Source organism: Corapipo altera, unplaced genomic scaffold (genome assembly GCF_003945725.1).
Source record: "Corapipo altera isolate COAL_440 unplaced genomic scaffold, ASM394572v1 49, whole genome shotgun sequence".
Classification (NCBI taxonomy): domain Eukaryota; kingdom Metazoa; phylum Chordata; class Aves; order Passeriformes; family Pipridae; genus Corapipo; species Corapipo altera.
Genome location: NW_020884879.1, coordinates 11,960,771 through 11,981,628, shown reverse-complemented (window position 1 = coordinate 11,981,628; position 20,858 = coordinate 11,960,771). Strand labels below are relative to the sequence as shown.

At 39.3% G+C, this 20,858-nt stretch overlaps 1 long non-coding RNA gene across 2 annotated transcripts; it reads right to left on the bottom strand.

Moving 5' to 3' along the window:
- Positions 1-774: 774 nt before the first annotated feature.
- LOC113945085 lies at positions 775-16,043 on the bottom strand. Of its 2 annotated transcripts, XR_003526935.1 has the most exons (6): positions 15,695-16,043; positions 10,048-10,210; positions 9,326-9,400; positions 8,282-8,395; positions 4,849-4,920; positions 775-4,426 (listed from the first exon to the last, which is right to left on the bottom strand). It is a non-coding gene; the product is annotated as an uncharacterized LOC113945085 (long non-coding RNA). The 2 variants fall into 2 exon arrangements; XR_003526936.1 differs by lacking the exon at positions 4,849-4,920.
- Between the last annotated feature and the right edge of the window lie 4,815 nt (positions 16,044-20,858).

The window sequence follows — 20,858 nt, the reverse complement described above, 5'->3', positions numbered from 1 at the left end:
CAAATTTCTATGATAATGAACATAAAGCAGGCATACAATATAATTAATCCAGAGGTGTCTGATTTTATACAGCAAACACTGAATGAGCAGTGGTGACTGCTCTCCACAGCCTGGCTGTTGTACCCAAGCCCCATTTCTCATGCTGGTGCTGCCAGGGCTCAGTGTGCACAGTGTCCATCTCCAACTGCATATTGACTCCTGGAGACCGAGGCAACTGGAAAGTGACTCTCAACCTGCTGGCTGAAAATGTGTGTTTCCTTTCTGACAGCAGTGATGTTTCTAGCATGAGGGGCAGGCTCAGACAAACTGCTTTTTACTGCACAAATGTCCTTTATTTGCTTCCCGTGAATGAAAACCTTTGCGAGGGAAGAAACTCTAACCATCCTTCCCAATGATTTTCATAGGTGACATTACTTTTCCCCACAGTTATTTTTTTATGCAACTGCTGCCCACCTGCCCATTTGTCTCAGAATGATGCTTCCCCCAAACCTTTCAAACACCAATTCAGACAGGTTTTTAACCCCCTCCTCATGCATCCTCTGTGCTTTACTCTGGGTACAACTGCACTTTGTTTTCCTAGTGACTTCTCTCAGTTTGATTCTCAGCATCTTTCAGTCTCAGATTTAATGTATTTTTGATGATACAGAGAGTATGAAGAACTCCCCGACTTCCCCACCTTTCTCAACTCTTCCTCTTTCTTTAATATTTGTTCAACATTTTAATATTCCTTTCATGAATTATCATATTTAAATGTCATCTCTGGCTAGGTTGGTTTTTTTTTTGTTTGTTTTTTGTTTGTTTGTTTTTAACACCTGAACATGTATTTCTTCATCAATTTCAGAAATATTTGCTTTTACCATGGGAGTAATTCCTTTCTATTCCTTCAGAAAAACAGTCACTAATCTAAATATAATAATCTAAAAATATAACTAGGTAAACACATTTTTAATTTTTTTAATGAGCAGTTCATTGAGATATTGTTGCTATAAAGCATTCAATGTCAAATAAGTACATGCAACCTGCTGATACTTTTAAAAATATGCAGGATAAACTCCAGGAAGTCAGAATTAAATAAAAGTTTCTGTCACTCAGAGCACTAGCACTAGATCCTAGACAGATCAGGCTCAACTTGTCAAAACTTCCCCTTGTGATTTGAAGTACATGTATCTGATGCTGGGACTATTTGATCTTAAAATGTCACTAGGGCTATTTGTGCTGGGTCATATAACTTCAAACAAAGTATTTTATACTCTTCTCTCTCCTTTCCTCTTATCTGATAGTGGATGGCTCTGCTAATGCTTAATGTAAAACCATTAAGCACCACTTTTTTTTTTTTTTATCTTAAATCAGTGCTTTCCTAAATCGATGCTATTATCTACTTTAAAAATGGATATTGTGGATATGTATATAATAATAGTAGTAATAAACACTGCTAGACTTCCCAAAAGTGCCTTTGCCACTTAACATTTTCATTACCATTACTCTGTCTTACGGCCACAGTTAATAAATACAGAAATACCTGGGGATTCACACTACGTCTTTATTCCTCTTGTGTGTTTCATAGTTATCACTCAAGTTATGTTAAAGCATTTCATGAGAATAGTAGGACTCTGGCATCAGCTTATGCAACCTTAAGAGTCAACTTTTCATTATTTTCTAGCCAGATTTGTTTATTTGATTCAATCTTATTGGGAACGTGAAGGTTTATGAGTATTCATACGACAGATGCAGGTACCCGACCTGCCTCTGCTTGCCCTAGGGTGAGAACTGGAAGCATTGGGTAGCAGAGATGTAGACAGAGCTGGGATAACTTCATGCAAGCCAGGTCATGACTTGAAGTGTGTAGTAGTTCCAGCGAGGTGAGTCTATGCTATTTACAGGTACTGGATGAGAAATCTGTACAGCACTGCTGGTTTACCACCTCAGGTTTCAGTGAAGTTAGGGAGACAGCGCTGTTAGGGGAATTGCATTTGGTGCAGGCATTGAAACATGTAGGGGATAAAACCAAGACCACAATATCCTCGTCTAGCTGAAGTCAATAAAAACAGTTCAGGAAAAGGTGAACATTCTGAGAAACTATGAGTCTAATATAAGGCATGTTGCAATGGTAAAGTGTGTGCTATGCTTTCCTTAAAAATCAGGAATTTACGTGTAATTGTCTATTTTGGACTTTTTGTTTCAATTTGAACCTGTGTTCTGAGTACTCACCACACTCATAATTTAAGACTCATCCCTTTTAAACACAGTAATGTGTCCTCAGCCCTAGAGAAAACCAGCTTTCTTGCCTGGCTGAAATACAGAGGTGTAAGAAATCAAATATTTTCTTAGATTGTGACTAGTATTTGTGCAACAGAGAACTCACACTGAATTGAAGATCATCACAAGTAAGTAGAAAGAAAAGGTCTCCATATGCATGTTACCTTCATTTAAGGAAATGAAATCTAAGCTACACTTGAAGTCACTGGAAGTGAACCTTGGAAATTCTGAACCTCTGACTTCATTTACAGAAAGCTCAGGAAAACATGTAGACTGCTGTAGTCACCCTTACCTGTTGTTTCAAATTTTCCACTTATTTAGATAGGAAAAAGAAAAGGAAAAATTCACATCAACTCAGCTCTTGCAGACATATTATTTTAATGGTGCTCACTGACAATATTTCAAAAGCTGTGTAGGTTGGTAATATCTACATAAGAGAGAACAAAATTTCAAAACAATCATTATTGTCCCAGGCTAGAGCTTCCTTTCCTGAGAGACACTAAGATTGGCCATCAAAGGCCTCTGAAGATAACTGAGGAAACACTGCTCTGCAGTTCCTCATGTCTACAGACCTTTTGTTTTGTACTACTGTGGCCATGCTTATAGTTTCCATGGTGCCCAGGAGACCTAAGCAAGGGTGACAATCCAATTCTGTACCTCTAAATAGCTACTTGGAAAAACAACTTTGGTTCAGAACTTGTTGAGAAGAGATTATAAGATAAGCAAAGCTGTTTTCAATACTGATGTGTGAGCATACTCTCACAAATACACTCACCATACACTCACAAATACACTATTATTCCATCCAAAAAGGTGTTTTCCATGCAAATAAAGAAACATATATATCCACATCAATATAAGGAGCCATGGTCTATCTCCTGCTTCTGAAAATGCAGCTTTATGTACATGAAGGTGGAAAACAACAGCTGTGATGGAAGGAATTTGGAGAACAAATGAACACCAGACCCAGCTGTAGATTTGCATTCTTTGACATCTGGTGCTGACTAGACATGGGAATTCTGTGACAACATGAGATTTTATGCATCTGTCAGCTAAATCTAGCAATTCTCTTTGGGACAATTGCATGGATGAGGTTGATCTCAGAGAGCTGCTTTAAGCCAGAACAAAATAAAGGAAGAAGACTGTATCTGATTTGTACCCGCAATTTGCAGAGCTGGCTGGTTGCTTGAACTGGGATCACACATCTGGTCTGCAAGAATTTGCAAGATAGCTTCAACAGGAGACCCAACGTGTTTGGCTTTAGAAGTGCTGTGACTGGGGGCTCCACTGAAGCCTGTTGGTGCATAATGGAAAGGATTAAGGGTGTGTGTGCATGTCTATGTGAGGAATTCAGTCAAAGGACAAAGACCAGTTTAAAAAATGGATTTTCAACACTTTTCTAAAGATTATTGAAATATAATAAACCCAGATATTCAAGGAAAAGAAAGGTTGTGACCATGTGAAACAACCCCTGATCTGACATAATCTTGCTCTTAGTTTTGTAATTTTACCTCATTCCATCAGAGCTGATTTTTTTTTTTAATATGAGACAAAGTCTTGTGCCTTATGCCAACCCAGTTTTTTCTCACCATGATTTAGATGCAAACAAAGGAACAAGAGTTTGAGCACCAAAGACATTACACATCGTTATACATTTTAAATCCTCAATTTAGGATATATTGTCGGACACTACACATTGTAAACCATCACTGCAAAATGAAATCAGATCTCTAATTCATACAATTTTGTTTTAATCTGTACTGCACAGTAACTGTCATTCTTAAGGGAGCTACTTAATTTAACTAGATTCTTCTTTGTATGACTACAGGATAAACAGATTTACATGAAAGCGTTTAACCTCTTTCCTCATGGATAACCAGGAGTCGGTGTGGACTGAGGCCCGATGGTGATGCTGTTAAGTCTGTAACTCTGACCTTTCTACCTCAGACATCTGAGACCACACGTGGCAGCAGCACTAACAAATGTGCGCTTTCCTGATGAACTCATGTTTCACAGTCCCTGCTATGGTATATTGCATAATCTGGGACGATGTAAAATGATTGGCAGTGCGGAAGATGAAATAAACCCCCTTCCTTCCTTCCTCATCTTCCTCTCAGATAGGCTGCTTGAATTGCTTTTGTTTTGGGATGACCCTTGTTCCAAGTGATTTCTGCAGCAAAAGGAAAGCAAAAAGCTTTTTTCAGCTGCAGATTGTAGATCATGTATCTGGACTCTTCAGACATAAATCAACAGGACCATTTTTATGCTGTTGCCTAGTCCCCATTACCTGCACATACTAATCAAATTTAAGCCATTTTCAGACACAGTGATTGAACAAAGACTTGTGTTAGAATTTTTTTTAATAAGTGCCATTGTACTTTTGCCATGAATATGTGAAGAAATACCCTGAACTGCTTTGGCTCCCAGTTGTCTCTTTGCAAAGTAATCTTTGTGCTACACATGTGGTGGCAAATATTTCTGTAATACAGCCCCTGACTCCTTTAATTACATCTTATTACCCCATGAAGGATAAAATGCAACTAAAGCTCTTAAATATACCATATTAATGACGGCTATAAATGTAGATATTACCTTAGCAGTGCTGTAATGGAGTCTGGTATGCTGAGTAGAAGTCCACAATTTTCTAAAAATACACTCTTGTAACTGTGAAAGACACACAGGTGGAAAGTCACCAGGAGAAAATAGGCTTGTTTGACAACTTGTGGCTGACAAATGTTAAAACCAAATTTCTAAGAAATCCTCTGTTGGTTATAAATCAGGCATGAGAGAAACTTTTCTCCCTCAAGACAACTGACAGGTTTTTGCTCTGGACATGGGTGCAGCTTCTTAAAAGACAGAATGTATTTACAGCCTATAAGATACCTACTATTTTTAATACTGACTATCAACAAGCAAGGAATGGAATTTTTTATTTATATTAGAAAGTGTTGTCATGTCTGTGTGTTTTGTGTGTGTGTCCATGCATGTGCATGTAACCCTTGCACATACTATGCAACCTGTGTGGGGCCATGATAGGTGGTATTCTAGTCATGTAATTAATTAAGTCTAGCTCACCCCAACCTGCAAGTCCCAGGGTGTGCACCCATCAACCTTTCTAAAACTGGAGCACAAGATTACAACACTGACATGCCTAAGCAAGGGACTGACATTAACCTTGTGTTACATTTAAATCATTCCAGGCAGTCTGTTTTGAATTTCTAAATGTGCTGTACTGTTCTAATGAGTTAATTCATTTGGTATCCATTTCCTCCTGTCAGCTGCTTTTGGAAAATAAATTGTGCATTGTTATCTTGGCCTTGTCTGTCCTATTAATGGTTTAGGAAATGCAGCTGAAGATTATCTGGAGTTTTCTATGGCAGAGGTTGACCTATGGCAATGGGATGATCAATCACACCTTGAAGGAGTCAGAATCTGCAAAATGCTTATTCATTTTGTTTTCTGTCTACAGTGTAGATTTTTTAAAAAATATTTTCAACCGTTTGTATAGTTGAGTAAAAACAAAAGCGTTGGCAAGAATTTTGTAAAAACATAAGTCTCAGTGAGTATACGTCATCCACCCAGAGAAGGTGAATATAGCAATATACTACAAATTTCACATTTGCCAGCAGTATATTAGAAGTCTTCTCTATTCCCTTCTTGTTTGATATTAGTGATTAAATTGACAATACCATGATGATTTCCATGTGCTTTCATAGTGTTGTTAATGTAGGTGTGAGTGGGGAAGGATATAATTCATCTACCCCCCAGTCTCTGCCAGCAGTGGACTCACAAAAGAACATTGCCTAGGATCCTGGGGTTACCTGAATGCTCCTCTCACCTGGCTCCATGGTGCATCCTTCACCTGTCAAGACCTGTCTCCTGCTTCCCAATACTCTGTTAAAAACTGTATCATTTAATTCACTCTGGTGAGAAACACTACTGTTAACTGGTCCTGGCTGAGTTTAGAAAACAAAGCTTGCTGGGGTGCCTCTGATTCCTGTTTAAGAGCTGGAAAAACTCCCACAAGAGTGGGAGCAGTAGCCTTCCCTGCTCTTTCCAATCCCCCCACCATTTCCAAAATCTCACAGTTTTTCTTTACAAATCTTCCTCAGTTTCCTAGCAAGCATTTCAAATCTGCTCTCCTAGGATTATTTCAGCAACTAATTTTTAGAAATACCTAGATACCTTTGCCCCCTCGTGTTCTGGCTGTGTTGCCTGTGTCAGCTTTTTGCACTGCGCTGTGTGCTAACTCCACTGCGGCACACAGTACAGCATTACTTGTGCCCATACTTTCCCTTCTCTCCAATCACAATTAGATCATCTCAAAATATCTGTACTGCTCAGAGGCTCTAGATTTGATGTGAGGGTTCATAGATTAATATAGCACAACTAGTTTACCTTGGGATTTAAACAAGCTACTAATTTAACAGCCCTGAATCTTTCTGGCTGTCCCTGTGCTGAAGTCCTATGCTTCCCATAGGATCTGTGGGAATATGAAGTGTATAAAAAGAAAAAGAAGCACAAAATTCTTAGCCCTTCAGCCCTTTATTTCCCTGTGACTTTCAGACAGTTCTCACTTGTACACTGGAGAGACTCAGGCTTACTTTTTTATGAGAAACAGATTGAATCCATAGGTTTTCACTGATCTTAGTGCAAGTGAAGTTCATGTCCCTGAAGAATCCCCAAAGAGTCTAACACATGGTACCAGGAATAGTCAGGACCTTGTACTTGAGTCTGTTTTCTCCTGCACTTCTGTTCTCCTCAGCAGGTGGTGGAAAGACCTCTTTATTTTCCCTCATTACGCTCTTGATTGTTGCAAACAACTTTGACCATTCTTGCCCTACTTTAACTTAAGCCACTGAAGTGGAGCCCTGAGTCACCCCTTAATCCTGAACTGAGAGCTGACCAGGAACAGAAGCTGCTTACACAGTAGTGAGGAAATCCATTCTCTGAGAAGGAATTCTCTGCAGCCACATGTGACATTGCCTGAACACAATCCTCATCAGCACTGCTGTGATGCACAAATCCAAGCTGGGCCAAAAAACTTGCACCCTATGCACATCTGAATTTCCATTTTCCCAGAGTGTTTCACAGTGAACATAAAAAACCCCTCCCTTGGAGCTGCTGGTGACTCTTGGATGGCCCCATATGCCTTGGGTGGCCTGCATGTGCCTGGCTTTTTGCTGCTGTCTGTGGATAGCTCATATTTTCCTTGGTGTCAGAGAGCTGCAGCTGCACATCTGCAATACACTCCAGGGAGAAATGGATCACAGTTTGATGTCTGTAAATAGCTTCTCAAATCCAAGATTTTTGAAAGAAAATACTGTCAATGGTTTTATTTCAACTTTATCATTATTTTTGCAACTTAGTTCAATTTTAACAACGACAACAAATGTCCAGTATTCTCTATAGTATAAATTGGTGCAGTCTCACTGAAGTCTGTGCAATTGCAACAAATATACCAGAAGAGAATTTGGCCCATGAAGGGAAAAGAAGCCTTGATAATGCTATACTCTCAACATGAACATTCATTTTCCTTATTGCCTCTCCCAAGAGATCATTTTCTCTGGTCAGAACTCCAATTGCAATTTTTGCTATCAAGAATATTGCTTTTAAACAGGAAAATAAAGAGTAAACTACGATAATTTTCAGTAACTATACTATTATAGCCTTAATTTTCAAGTGAAAACATTACCAAACTCAATTTCAGATAACATTTTTTTATGTGCAACACACTGTTGATATAATAACTTCTATTTTAGGTTGCTAGCAAAGAGAAGAACAATGTGACCCATTTAAAAACTGGCTCACAGAAAAATATTAACAAGCCATTTATCACTACTATTTAATTTTGGTGATAAGCACCTTTTGATAGAAACATTTCATTGTTATAAAATTAGCACTAGCATAGAACATATTTGACTATAACACATGCGCTTTGCAATAGTACTGAGAAATGGACTTTCTGTTTGTTGCCAGTTATTTGGAAAAGAAATAAAAAAATAAAAAAGAGGAAAATGCTCACCTTTGAATTCTTCAGTAGATGGAGCCTGAATTTTGAAATCTCTAGAGTACTGCAAAGGCTGTATACAGGCTCTTTGGGAAGGACAGGTCAGGACGGTGAGAAGGAGCAGTTGCCCTGTTTTAGAGAGAGAGGTAGGAACGTACGGACCTCTACCATGAGCCAGCTGAGAGCTTGTGAGTCTGGGCTGGCTGGCAGGTTGATGCGGGTGACATCGGTGTGGGTGTCTGCTACAGACTATCTGATCAGGTAGAAATAGATCAGATCTCCTTCAGATAGCCAGAAGAAATCTCATATTTACTAACCCAGGTACTCACAGAAATCATCGACAACCCTGATATATGTTGGAGGAGCAAGACAGCAGGACAAAAGCAACCCAGGAGGTTTCTGGAATGCACTGAAGGACAATTTCCTGACACAGGTGACTAAGGAGGTGAAGAAAGGAGATGCTTTGCAGGACCTGACTTTTACAAACAAGAAGAACTGGTTGGTAATGTGAATGCCAGGAGCAGCTCTAGCCACCATGACCATGGAGTAGTGGAGCTCAGGATCCTGAAAGCAGTCAGCAAGTTAACAACCCAGGACATCGGGAAAGCAAACAATGGGCCTGTTCAGGGACCTTCTTGGAAGAATCCTGTCTCAAGACACCATTCTGCAGAATAGAGGAGGAGTTCAGGAAAGCTGACTGATTTTCAAGTATCACCTCTTCCAGACTCAACAGTGATCAGTCTCCACCTGCAGGAAGTAAAAGAAAAGTGGAAGGAGGATGAACAAGAAGCTCAAAGATAAAAAAGAAATGTTCAAGAGGTGAAAGTAGAGTTAGGTGATATAGGAGGAATATAGAGACATTGCCGAAGTATGCAGAGATCAGGTTAGGAAAGTCAGAGCCCACTTGGACTTGAATCTGGTAAGGGATGTGAACAGCAAAAAGACAGGTTTCTACAGGTACTTCAGCAGCAAAAGGAACACTGGGGAAAATGCGGGTCCACTGCTGAAGGGGGAAGGGGACATGGTGACAGAGGACGTGGAAAAGGCCAATATACTCACTGTTCTTTCCTCATCGGTCTCTACTGGTAAGACCAGCCTTCAGGAATCTCAGATCCCTGAGACGCGGGGAAATATCTGGAATAAGGAAGAATTACCATTAGTTGAGAAGGACCAGATTAGGGAACAATTAGACAGCTGGGCTGAACACAAGTCCATGGGACCTGATGGGATGCAACCACAAGTGCTGAAGTAGCTAGCCAACGTCACTTTGAAGCCATTCTTGAAATGCCATGGCCATCAAAGGAGATTCCTGAGGACTGGAAGAAAGCAAATGTCACTCCTTTCTTCAAGAAGGAACTACAGGCCAGTCAGCTTCACCTCATTCCCTGGGGAAAGGATTGAATAAGTAGTTGCAAACATGTGAAATACAAGTGATTGGGAGTAGTTAGTATAGGTCTAGGAAGAGAAAATCATTATTGACCAACCTGGGAGCCTTCCGTGGCAAAGAGACTGGTCTGGTGCATGAAGAGAGAACAGTGGATGTTGTAGTCTTGAGTACAGTAAGGTTTATGACACTGGCTGCTGTAACATCCTCAATGGCAAATACACACTAGGGTACAGCCTAGGTAAGAGGACTGAGCAGTGAGACTGAAAATTGCCTGAACTGCTGGGCCGTTCACATTGTGATCAACCACACATAGTCCACCTGGATACCACTCACCAGAGGTGTACAAAGGAGATTGATACTGGGGCCAAAACAGTTTAACATCCTCTTAAGTTACCTGGACAGTGGGACAGAGCGCACTCTCAGCAGGTTTCCAGATGATACAAAACTGGAAGGAGTGATTGCTATACCAAATGTTTGCAAATGGAGGAACAGGCTGACAGGAACCTCTTGAAGTTCAGAAAAGGGAAATGCCAAGTCAAAGGAACAACTGCAGGTACCTGTAAAAGCTGTAAGGTAAACCAGCTGAAAAGCTGTACTTGGAACAGTGTTGCCAGCAGGTCAAGGGAGGTGATCCTGCCCCTCTGCTCAGTGCTGTTGAGGCCACACCTGTAGTGCTGTGTCCTGTTCTGGGTTATCCAGGACAAAAGAGATGCAGAGCTACCAGAAAAAGTTCAGTGCAGGGCCAAGAAAATTGTTAAGGAATTGGAGCATCTCTTCTATGAGGAAAGGCTGAAATAGTTGCAGTGATTCAGCCATGAGATAAGAAGGCTCAAGGGGATCTCATAAGTGTGAATAAATACCTGATGGAGGTGGATAAAAAGGATAGAGCCAGGATCTTTTCACTGGTGCCCAATGACAGGACAAGAGACAACAGGAAATTCCACTTAAGAAAAAAAATATTTAATATGTAGGTGGTTAAACACTGGCACAGGTTGCCCAGAGAGGTAGTGGAGTCTCCATCCTTGGAGACATACAAAGCTCAATGGGACATGGGCTTGAGCAAATCTGCTTTAGCTTTCCTTGCTTTGAACAGGGAGTTTGGACTAGTTGGTCTCTAGAGATGCCTTCCAACCTCAGCCATTCTGTGAAATCATTGCTTATATAATAAAACAAAAAGTGTTATCTCTGCAGGAAGCCCCATGTCATAGTCATGGATGCAGTCATGTTCTTCTGCTGCTAATAAGTACTGTTAAAAAGAATTCATGTATAAACCTGCAGGGTGTAGGTGCATGTAGAATCCTGACATCCAGGGAGACAGCAGGGACCTTTTGGCACCTGATTATGGGGTAGATGGGGGATGCTTTGCTGCTCCTCATCAGCTGCATTCCTTAGAGGCTGGGCTTTCCCACCCACAGGTAAGGAGCATAGTGAATGTCATGACCTTGGTCAGTCCAGTATGCTGGAGAGAAAGAGCAAGCTGCTGGTGGGGAACAGCTGCCTGTACTGGCACTGTGGTACCTGGGGAGCCCTTCTCTCAAGGAGAACCTGCAGCTGATTTTTCCAGCCTACTTTCTAGACCTTTTGTGCTGATCCCACAAAGCACAAAGGGAATACAGCAGGGCTGGGAATATGTGCGAAAAAATATCTCTCCTGGCCTTTTAGATACTGAACAGAAGGAGTATGTAACAGCATGACTTTTATACCAATTCCATAGAGATAAAATCACTTTTGAAAGCAGTTTTTTGGTTGTTTAGGAAAACTAATTTTCTTCTCAGTTTTGAATTAGACAGTCATTTTATTTTCTCTTCAACTTCCTATTATTGTTGTGACTATTATCAGGAATGAATTATTCTGAACATCAAGCATAAGAAGAAAGCTATACTTTTTTTTTTTTTTTTTTCCATCCTTTTAATACTAAGTTTTGGCCTGGATCACTTACTCTGTTTAGGATTAATGCATTCATGAGCCTTATTTTCAGTAGCTATGAAGAAAAGACATTTTAAAGCAAATCGAGGTAGTTGATAACTTCCCTAATGCATTTTTAATGTATGAGACATTGTAAGGACAGAAAAGCATTCTGTGCTCTGCAATACAATTTGACAACAAAAAAAATTAAAAAGAGAAAGTAAGATAAAAACAAGCTAACAGAATGTGTGGAAGAGGGAAAGATACAGCCATGCTATTAGTGTCCAGTTGGCTAATTTTATTGGGATTTCTGGCATGTGAAAAATGAATATGATAACTGATGGGGGGATGAGGATGTTGTGATATTAATAAGAATGTAATTCCATAAGAAATTGTCTTGTGATTTATAGCTAATAACATTACTGAAATGAGGCTAATGAAGGAAATCAATCCTATATAATACATTTTTGTAAGTCTGATTCTCAAAGCATTTCTGATGGAAAAAGGAATAGATTTATCTTTTCCTCCCAGTAATCCCTGCTGACATCAGAAGTCTCACTAAAATCAATTGACAATCAGACTGGGGAGTAAATAAACCTCTGTGGATGCACTTCTGCTCTGCCTTGCTTCCGTAGTTCCTCTCTCATGACAATGTCCTTAGAGCCACATTTTCTGTAAGAAAACTGCTACAGCGCATCTGGAGCGCAGCTACAGACCTTATTGCTGTACTAATAGACTTCACCTGTTATGAAAGTTACCTTTGGTCTTGCTGACTTGGGTACTAACCACAAAGGATTTGCTGAGCTATACCAGTCTTTCCAGACCTTTGGGTATTTATGCAATAAGCTGATCTACACTGCACCCCTTACTGCTTGGTTTTACTGATATTAGTGCTGGAGAAAACTAAAGGAAGGCAAGCTTTACTGTACTTACCCATTCTGTAGAAACACTTCAGGCTGCAGTGCATGTTTTCCCACCCCAGCCTGTCTTCGTCTAAGTAGGTGAAATCAGCTTCAGTGAGATTTAACAGATCCCTGAAAATGTACAGTTATGCTCTTCTTTGTGTTCCTTGTCTACTTCATTACCCTTGGAAAGAACAATGTGATTGATAATATGTATCTTATAGCATTTGGAAGATCACCTGTTTCTTCAGAGAACTTTCATGGGATATATTTAAAACCACAGATGTTTTAGAAATACTGGCAGTAGTTTGTTTTGCTTCAAGTACAGACTCACAGTTCTCCTTGTGAGTGAATGTCTACAATGAAATTACTGATTTTGTGAATAATTTTGTGGATGATGAAGTGTGACTGCTACTCTTGGTAGACTATGCAGAGAAGCTTCCCCACATATTTATCTCCTCAAGCTCAACACTTTCCTCTTCAGGATTCTGGAAATGGGCATACTACCAGAGGTTTCTGTCTCTGTCACCATGCTTATTTAAGTGGCAATAACCTTTCTGATGTCAGTGAGGCAGGATAAAATCTTATGTAAACAGCCAGTGCTTACATATTTCCTCATCTCAAGAACCTTGCTGATATCTGATTTAACACCTGACATATCCACCTCACCCAAATACTTAAGTAGGCACAGATATGTGACAGCAGGGAGGTATGATGTGAAGAAAAAGATGCAAATGTAAAGTTGGATTAAAGGTGTAGTGCTAAGGACAAGATCATGCCACCTATTTTTGTGTGCAAGGTTTTTAGTTCTATATCTTACTTTCAAGCAACTGTTGAGGTTACTAGCATGAGGTACAGGAGATTATAGGCAAAAATTAATTTGTACTATCAGATACTTGAAAGAACAGAAGTCTTATCTGAGCTTGGTGAGAACAGTCTGAGATCTGACAGGGATGGAGACACACCTGAGACACAGCAAACAAGAGAATGGCTACTGGTTTCAAAAGAAAAACAGTTGATTATGTTTAGTCAGAAAAAGAAAGATTTTAGTTAGAATCCTGACTGGATATTTGTGTTTGAGGTTACTTATAAAACTACTTACCACAGAGCAGACAAGATCCTGGCACTGTTGTCCTGTCATCACTGTAAATTCATTAATGTTTCACTGAACTGTTCTAATGCCATTAGACTGCCCTGTGTCACATGTGTGGTGTCTATGAATGCTCTCTTTGTCTCCCTGCATAGCAGGGAAGGTGAAAGGCACTGGAATTGAACTGATTCTTCAAGCCAAGGATCTTTGTAATCATAAATAAAATAAGTCCCTTCAGCTTAACATTCATTGCCTCCTTTCTCATTTAGAAACAGATGTCAGGAGAAGGCAGGTGCAGAGTGCCTCTTTCAGCTGCTTTTGAAGGAAAGCAAGAAGTGAATAAGTCATAGGGAGCTGTGTTGTATGTATCTTTAGAAAAGCATTTATAGCTTCTAGATACATTTCTGCTAATGAGGGTGTGAGATGTCAGCTCTTTGGAAGATACAGTATGTGCTGTCACACTCTCATCAACTCTGATGGATGGAATGTGTATGGGAATATAATTTAAACATGAGGATATAAGGAATTATTTAAGTTACAAAAGAAAGTACTTAAGAAAAAAAAGTCTAATACTAGAAAAAATAGCTGCCTTAGTTGAATGCTATATAAACTACAAAATTTCTTAAAACTGGAACCCCCCAAATGGGTGCTCTCCATACATTGCAGTACTGTCTGAATCTGCATATAAATACCTTGAAGAGTAGCTGTAAAGTTACAATTTACTGTAGTGTCTAACTCCTGAACCTAATGAAGGCCACAAACTGAGTGTTGCCAATCATATTATTGGTGTTAAAGCCAGCAGCAATGTGATCTGAGAGCATGTTATATTTGGGTGTGTGTTAAGAATCTGACTACTGCCATTTTCCCCCTTAGGCAATCCAACTTCCACACAAAACATTGTCATTTTTTAATGAGAGCAAGATCAGACCGAATACGATCCATAGCTTCTGTGAGATGCCAGACTGAGGCGAGTAGAAAGGAATAAACAGCACCATAGTCTCTCTCTCTTCTCTCTCCACATCTATAGAGTGAAGCTGGTTTGAGGTGGGTTGAAAACATGCTATTTTTTGTAAAGAGCTGGCACAATATGCCCTCATTAGCAAAGCATGCCCACTTTTATTGGCCACTCTTGCAGTTCCTCATTTGAAACACCATGTTGCAGGGATTTTGCGGAGTGTTTGGGATTTTAACTACGAAAGGATAAACTGACCAGAAAAACTCCTGCAGCTTTTTGGGCTTGATGCACTGCACAGTCTGGCATGGATTTCACTTTCCCTGTGACACTGAAAAAGCACTAATCTTCCTGTCACAGAACAACTTACTTTGATGCCCTATCCTGGTGAAGATGCTGTGTGATAAACAAGCTTTTAATTTTGTATTTCCATACTTTTACTTAGTAAATTGCAGCTTGACAAAGCTGTGTGTTGATGACTGTGCCAAAAGCTTAGCCCTGAACAGAGATGGTAAAAAGAGGGAAGGACAGAAAGTGCTCACGGGAAGTGCACAGAAGAACTGCTTTAGAAGCTTTGTCAGCGCTTTGATTTAGTGCCATCAGTCTCACTGCAGCAGGCCTTCTACTTAGTGCTAATGCAGACAGTTCAGGAAAACTTCGAAGAAACTATAAATGATGCCTTGCAACCTGAAAAGAATCTTTTGCCTCCCTGAATTCTAAGGAGAGATCTGCCAAAGCAAAAAGCATGCCGGGGACTCAAGAGGAGCCTGCCATTTCATATGATAGGGTCTCTCTGGAAAGAACTGTAGTGTAATCAAAGTATATAAGTAGTCAAATCTCAGCATTAGATTTTCAGGGAAAAGCCCTGCTGGCTCCTCCTATATGACACCAGTCCACGTGTGTCAGATATAACTGCTGGGAATGGGCCATCTTCAGCGTGAAGGGAATACCCAGTGCTCAACTGTATGCTACCATACCCAAGTCAGAGCTTTTCAGGGCCAAAATGAGATTTTAAGTGTTTAACAGTAATAACAATAATAGAATTTAGGAGAATTTAAGTTTGATATAAGAAATACTGACCCATAGCTGGGAGCTAAAAATAAGCTATTTCAGAGAAAGTGGTTAAACACAGTTAAACAGTTTGGGAAGCAGCACAGGAGTGTGTAAGTAGACGAGGATCTTTTCTGCTTACCTGAAAGTCGTCTTGTTCCCTGAAACATTCACAATAATCCTTCAGTATTGTCCTGTCTCCTGGTGCTATTCTGCCTCTTTCCCAGATGAAGAGAGGCTGAGTTTATCTGCTTTGCTGATGTGGATAAAACAAAGCACACTATGCTATGAACTAACTCCCTTCCTGTGGAACAAATATTAGGAAGCAGCTGAAGAGATATTTAAGACTCCTGTGTTTCAATGTAAACCAGAAAATGCCTGTTTTCAGATTCTTAAACAGAAGGGTAGAGACTGTGAAATACAAAATCTTACTGAAAGAATAAAAAGTCTGATATTAAACTCTTCTTTTTAGTGAAGAAGTCTCCTCTGACGCTTTCCTCCAGGCTCTTTTCATATAAAACTGCTGTACATGGATGTATTGCAGGACATACAAACTATTAGGTGAACTCTTAGAACGACTGGATAAATTATTACATGGAAATCTGGAGCGTTTTGGAAAAATATTTCATGTTCAGTGTATGAAAGGATTTTTATTTCTGATGGCAGTTGTTTGGTGTTGTTCAGTGGCTTGGAAAGTTACCAGTCCATTTGCATTTCTGAATATAAGCATTTCTGTGTCTGTAAGATCTCAATTTTTTAAGGCTGGGGATGCAAAGATAAATTCCTTTAGTAGTCCTTTTTGCCAGATATCTAATCTGAGCCAGCTATTACTACATTATTTTTGATGTTATTATCACCTTGGAAGAATACTAATTCAAGAAATCAGTGTTCAGTGTTTCTATGCAAAACATTTAAGCTAAAACAAAATCAGTTTCTTCTTCCTAGTTAACTACATGAAACATGATTAATGAATGATAAAATAGAAATCTGAATGGAAATATCTCCTTTTCCAAGGTTCCAGTTAAACTGTTTTGAATTGCAAATCTGAGGATGTGAGCTAAGCGTCTTTCTAGCAGTTTACAGATTACAGTGTGATCTCACTGCCTGTCATTTCCTGTCTGTCGTCCCTTTAAGTACTTACTCCTTCATAATTATTAACTGCAGTTGGCTACTGGACTTTGAAACTGCAAACTGCTTTCCAAATAATTTGTTTCCTGCTGTATATACTTTGAAATCATATGGTTTATTATCTGTCACTGATTAAAAGTGACACAACTAAGAGGAAAAAGGTAGAAAAATTTCAATGAAAATAGGGAGCTCTTTACTGACTGTAAAATGTGACAAAGTGTCAAAACTCCATAATACGAAAAAAATAGAGCAGCTATACTTAAAATATGGTACTGATTCAGTGATGAGTAGAAAAAATGATTAGAAATAAAACTGATTGTAAGTGGAAAAAGGAGTAAACAAATATTGATATGAAGTAGAAATTGCAGGCTATAAAAATATTGATGAACAATTCAGGAAAATCCATAACCAGGTTTCAGACAAATAAGTAACACTTTTATAATAAGAGAAGAAACCCAAAGTCATTATTTGCTGAAAAAGTGCATTTGTAGATGATCATAGAATCATAGAATCAGCTGGGTTGGAAGGGACCTCCGAGATCATCAAGTCCAACCCTTGATCCACTACCACTACGGTTACTAGGCCATGGCACTACGTGCCACATCCAGTCTCTTTTTAAAAATCTCCAGGGACGGAGAATCCACTACTTCCCTGGGCAGCCCATTCCAATGGCTGATCACCCTCTCTGTAAAGAAGTTCTTTCTAATATCTAACCTAAACCTCCCCTGACACAACTTGTCTTGCTGATAATTGCCTGGGAAAAGAGACCAACCCCCACCTGGTTACAACCTCCTTTCAGGTAGTTGTAGAGAGTGATGAGGTCTCCCCTGAACCTCCTCTTCTCCAGGCTAAACAACCCCAGCTCCCTCAGCCTCTCCTCATAGGACTTGCGCTTGAGTCCCTTCACCAACCTTGTTACTCTCCTCTGGACCTGCTCCAGGACCTCAATGTCCTTCCTGAACTGAGGGGTCCAGAACTGAACACAGTACTCCAGGTGTGGCCTCACCAGCACTGAGTACAGGGGAAGAATCACTTCCTTGGACCTGCTGGCCACACTGTTCCTGATCCAGGTCAGGATGCCATTGGCCTTCTTGGCCACCTGGGTACACTGCTGGCTCATGTTCAGCTTCCTGTCGATTCAAACTCCCAGGTCCCTTTCTGCCTGGCTGCTCTCCAGCCACTCTGTCCCCAGCCTGTAGCACTGCATGGGGTTGTTGTGACCAAAGTGCAGGACCCGGCACTTGGCCTTGTTGAACCTCATCCCGTTGGAATCAGCCCAACTCTCCAGTCTGTCCAGGTCCCTCTGCAGAGCCCTCCTGCCTTACAGCTGATCGACATTCCCTCCCAGCTTAGTGATGATAAAGAGATAAAATATTCACAAATATTTTGTGAGTTTCATGCTTGGAGAGGAGTCTGATCTGTGTACAAGATGTGTGTTTAAAGAATTTTGCACTTTAGTAGCTAAGTGGTATACAAAATCACAAAATTATGATTTTTAAATCTGATTTAAATCTATGTACTCACACCCTGGATTTCTATAAGAACAGACCCTCAGTCTCTTCAGCAAATTTTTAACAAATACAGTAAAATATTATAAAAATTAAATAATTTTAGCATTGTAGAAATATTATAAGAATTATTATAATTAATATTACAAGAAATATTAAAGAAAAAAGAGAAAGGAGATAATCTACATAATTGGTTAGTCTGACAAAAGTCACAGGAAAACTACAAAATACCATTTATATGGGACTACAGTCATAAAAGCTTGATGTAGAGAACTATAATTAATGCTACTGACAATAGTTTTCCTGGAACTATGTCTTGACAAAGAAACATATAATGAGATTACAGATTTTGATGAGGCATATGATTTACTAGTGTACAAGATTCAGATTAAAAATAAACACTAGGACTCATTCAGATGAATGGCATTTTAGGTCAACAAAAGGTAAAATGATAATGCAGTCTGTGTCCACATTCGGTAGACTGACTCCTGGATACCCTTGCTCAGAAAGAGGATTTAATGTTTATACTAAATGGCAGCAGAACAAAAGATTCAATATTTGATTCAACAGCAAAATAAAGACTAATGTGAATCTTCAACATGAAGATAAAAAAGAAATTAATGAGTACACAGAGGTGAAAACAAGAGCTACACAGGAGAATTTTGGTATCAGTATTTAGATCACACAGAGGTGACCAGACTAAAGGGGGTGAGTACATTAGAGAAAAAACACAAAGCAAAAAAGGCTCTTCTGTCAAGGCAAACAAGCATAATATGAACCAGTGACTGAAAGTTAAAGCCAGAAAAATTCAAATTAGAGTAGATACCCATTACATAACACTGAAAGAGATCAACCACTTAAACAAGCTCTCAAAGTAATGAATTCTTCATGCCTTGATGTCTTCAGGTCTGGAATTTCTGGAAAATGTGCTGTGGCTAAACACAAGTTATTATTTACTGATAACCAAGTAATTAATTAATACATAACACTTTCATGAAATGTAATATCTTGTGATATAGGAAGCCAGATTGCACTCTGAAGGTATGATTTCATAGCTTTACCAGAACAGGGCACATGAGCACTTTGTCATCTATGGATGTTTATACATTGATAAGCAAAACTTAGTAGAATGAATGAAGAACTGACACTCCTTTCATCATCATTTTACAGACTCAAATATGTTGTTATTCCCTTGCCTCTTGATCCTGATCAGTGCTTCCCCTTTCTCATAAACTTCCCAGATGAAAAGCCAACACCTGTAAGCCAATGCCTGCTTGTGCTCTTCTACTGAAAAAAATGATCAGGCTCATTATTCAGCTCCTTTTATTTTAAACAGTAGAAGATATTATGTATTTTCCTGATTCACTGCTTCCTTTTTAAATGTTTAATTTGCAAGTAGTGGATTTAACGTCTATCAGTTCCACTGACAAAGAGACACTCCTTTTCAATAGCTACTAGATGAAATTCATAATCCTTCAGGAATATCATCTAATGTTAAAGATCTGAAATTATTACAGCTAGGTAAATACATATTTATCATCCCCTTATTGCAAATTTTCCCCTTGAGCTTCTCATCTTCTTCCTTGAATTTACATCTGGGTGTATCTTTAGTTCTGCTTCCTTCCTAAAGAAATAAAGAACTATTTACACAGGAGTTTTGCCATGTCAGATCCCTTGATTATCATTTGCATTCCCTTTCATTGTGTTTCAGAGACATCCTATTTCATCCTTTAACTCACTTTTTCTTTTAGTTTGCTAGGGGGAAAAAAAAATCCCACTTCCCTTCTACTCTTCTACTGTCTACAGGAATTCACTTTTGTGCTTACTTTACATCATCAGCAATTCCTGTTGTCTTTGCCATTTTTTATAGTTCTTGACACATTTTTTTCCCAGGGCTAGATCCTTTTAGGGAAAGGAAAAGCTCCAGGAAACTACATAGATTATTCTCTAAATTTTTTAGTGTGCCCTTAAACACACTACATTTTTTATTTCTTCAGCTTCCTTTTGACTGTAATATTTTTAATCCTTAAAAAAATACTTCCTATTCCTTGGTTTTTCTTAAAGAACTTGAAACTATCCTCCCATAATTTTAGTGTCCTCTAGCTTAATGTGTAAACTCTCATGGGCAGCCATAATAGTCCCGTTTTACACATTTGAACACTGGGAGAATACACACTAGTTTTGCCCATTGGTTTGTGAGCACTGGCCTGTTCCCATTTTCCCTTCATCTCTTGTGCATGTAAGAGGCTTATACCTGTACTGTAGAAAAACTCGGTACACACTTGCAGATCAATGTGTTGATAATTTAATTTCTTCCCTAAACCGTGCATATTGTAAGTGAAACATGGGAAGTGTGTGCAGGACTAGTCTTCTATCCTATTAGCTGGCAAACCCAGGAAGCACAAATTTACACTTAAAAGATCCTAAAACACTCAAGGCCACTGAACCCACCCTTCTGTGTGGATGAAAGGGCAAATTGGGATTCAGAGGACATATTTTTGCAATGTTTGCATAATGGCATTTGCCAATGTAAACCTCACTTGCAAACATATGGTGTCTTTCACTGTGAATGGTTTCTTTTTGCTATAAATGGTCCCTTTATTGAAAATGGTCTCCCTTTACCTTTTCATCTTGAACTATTTAAACTACCCAACCATCCTTTTCCTTTTT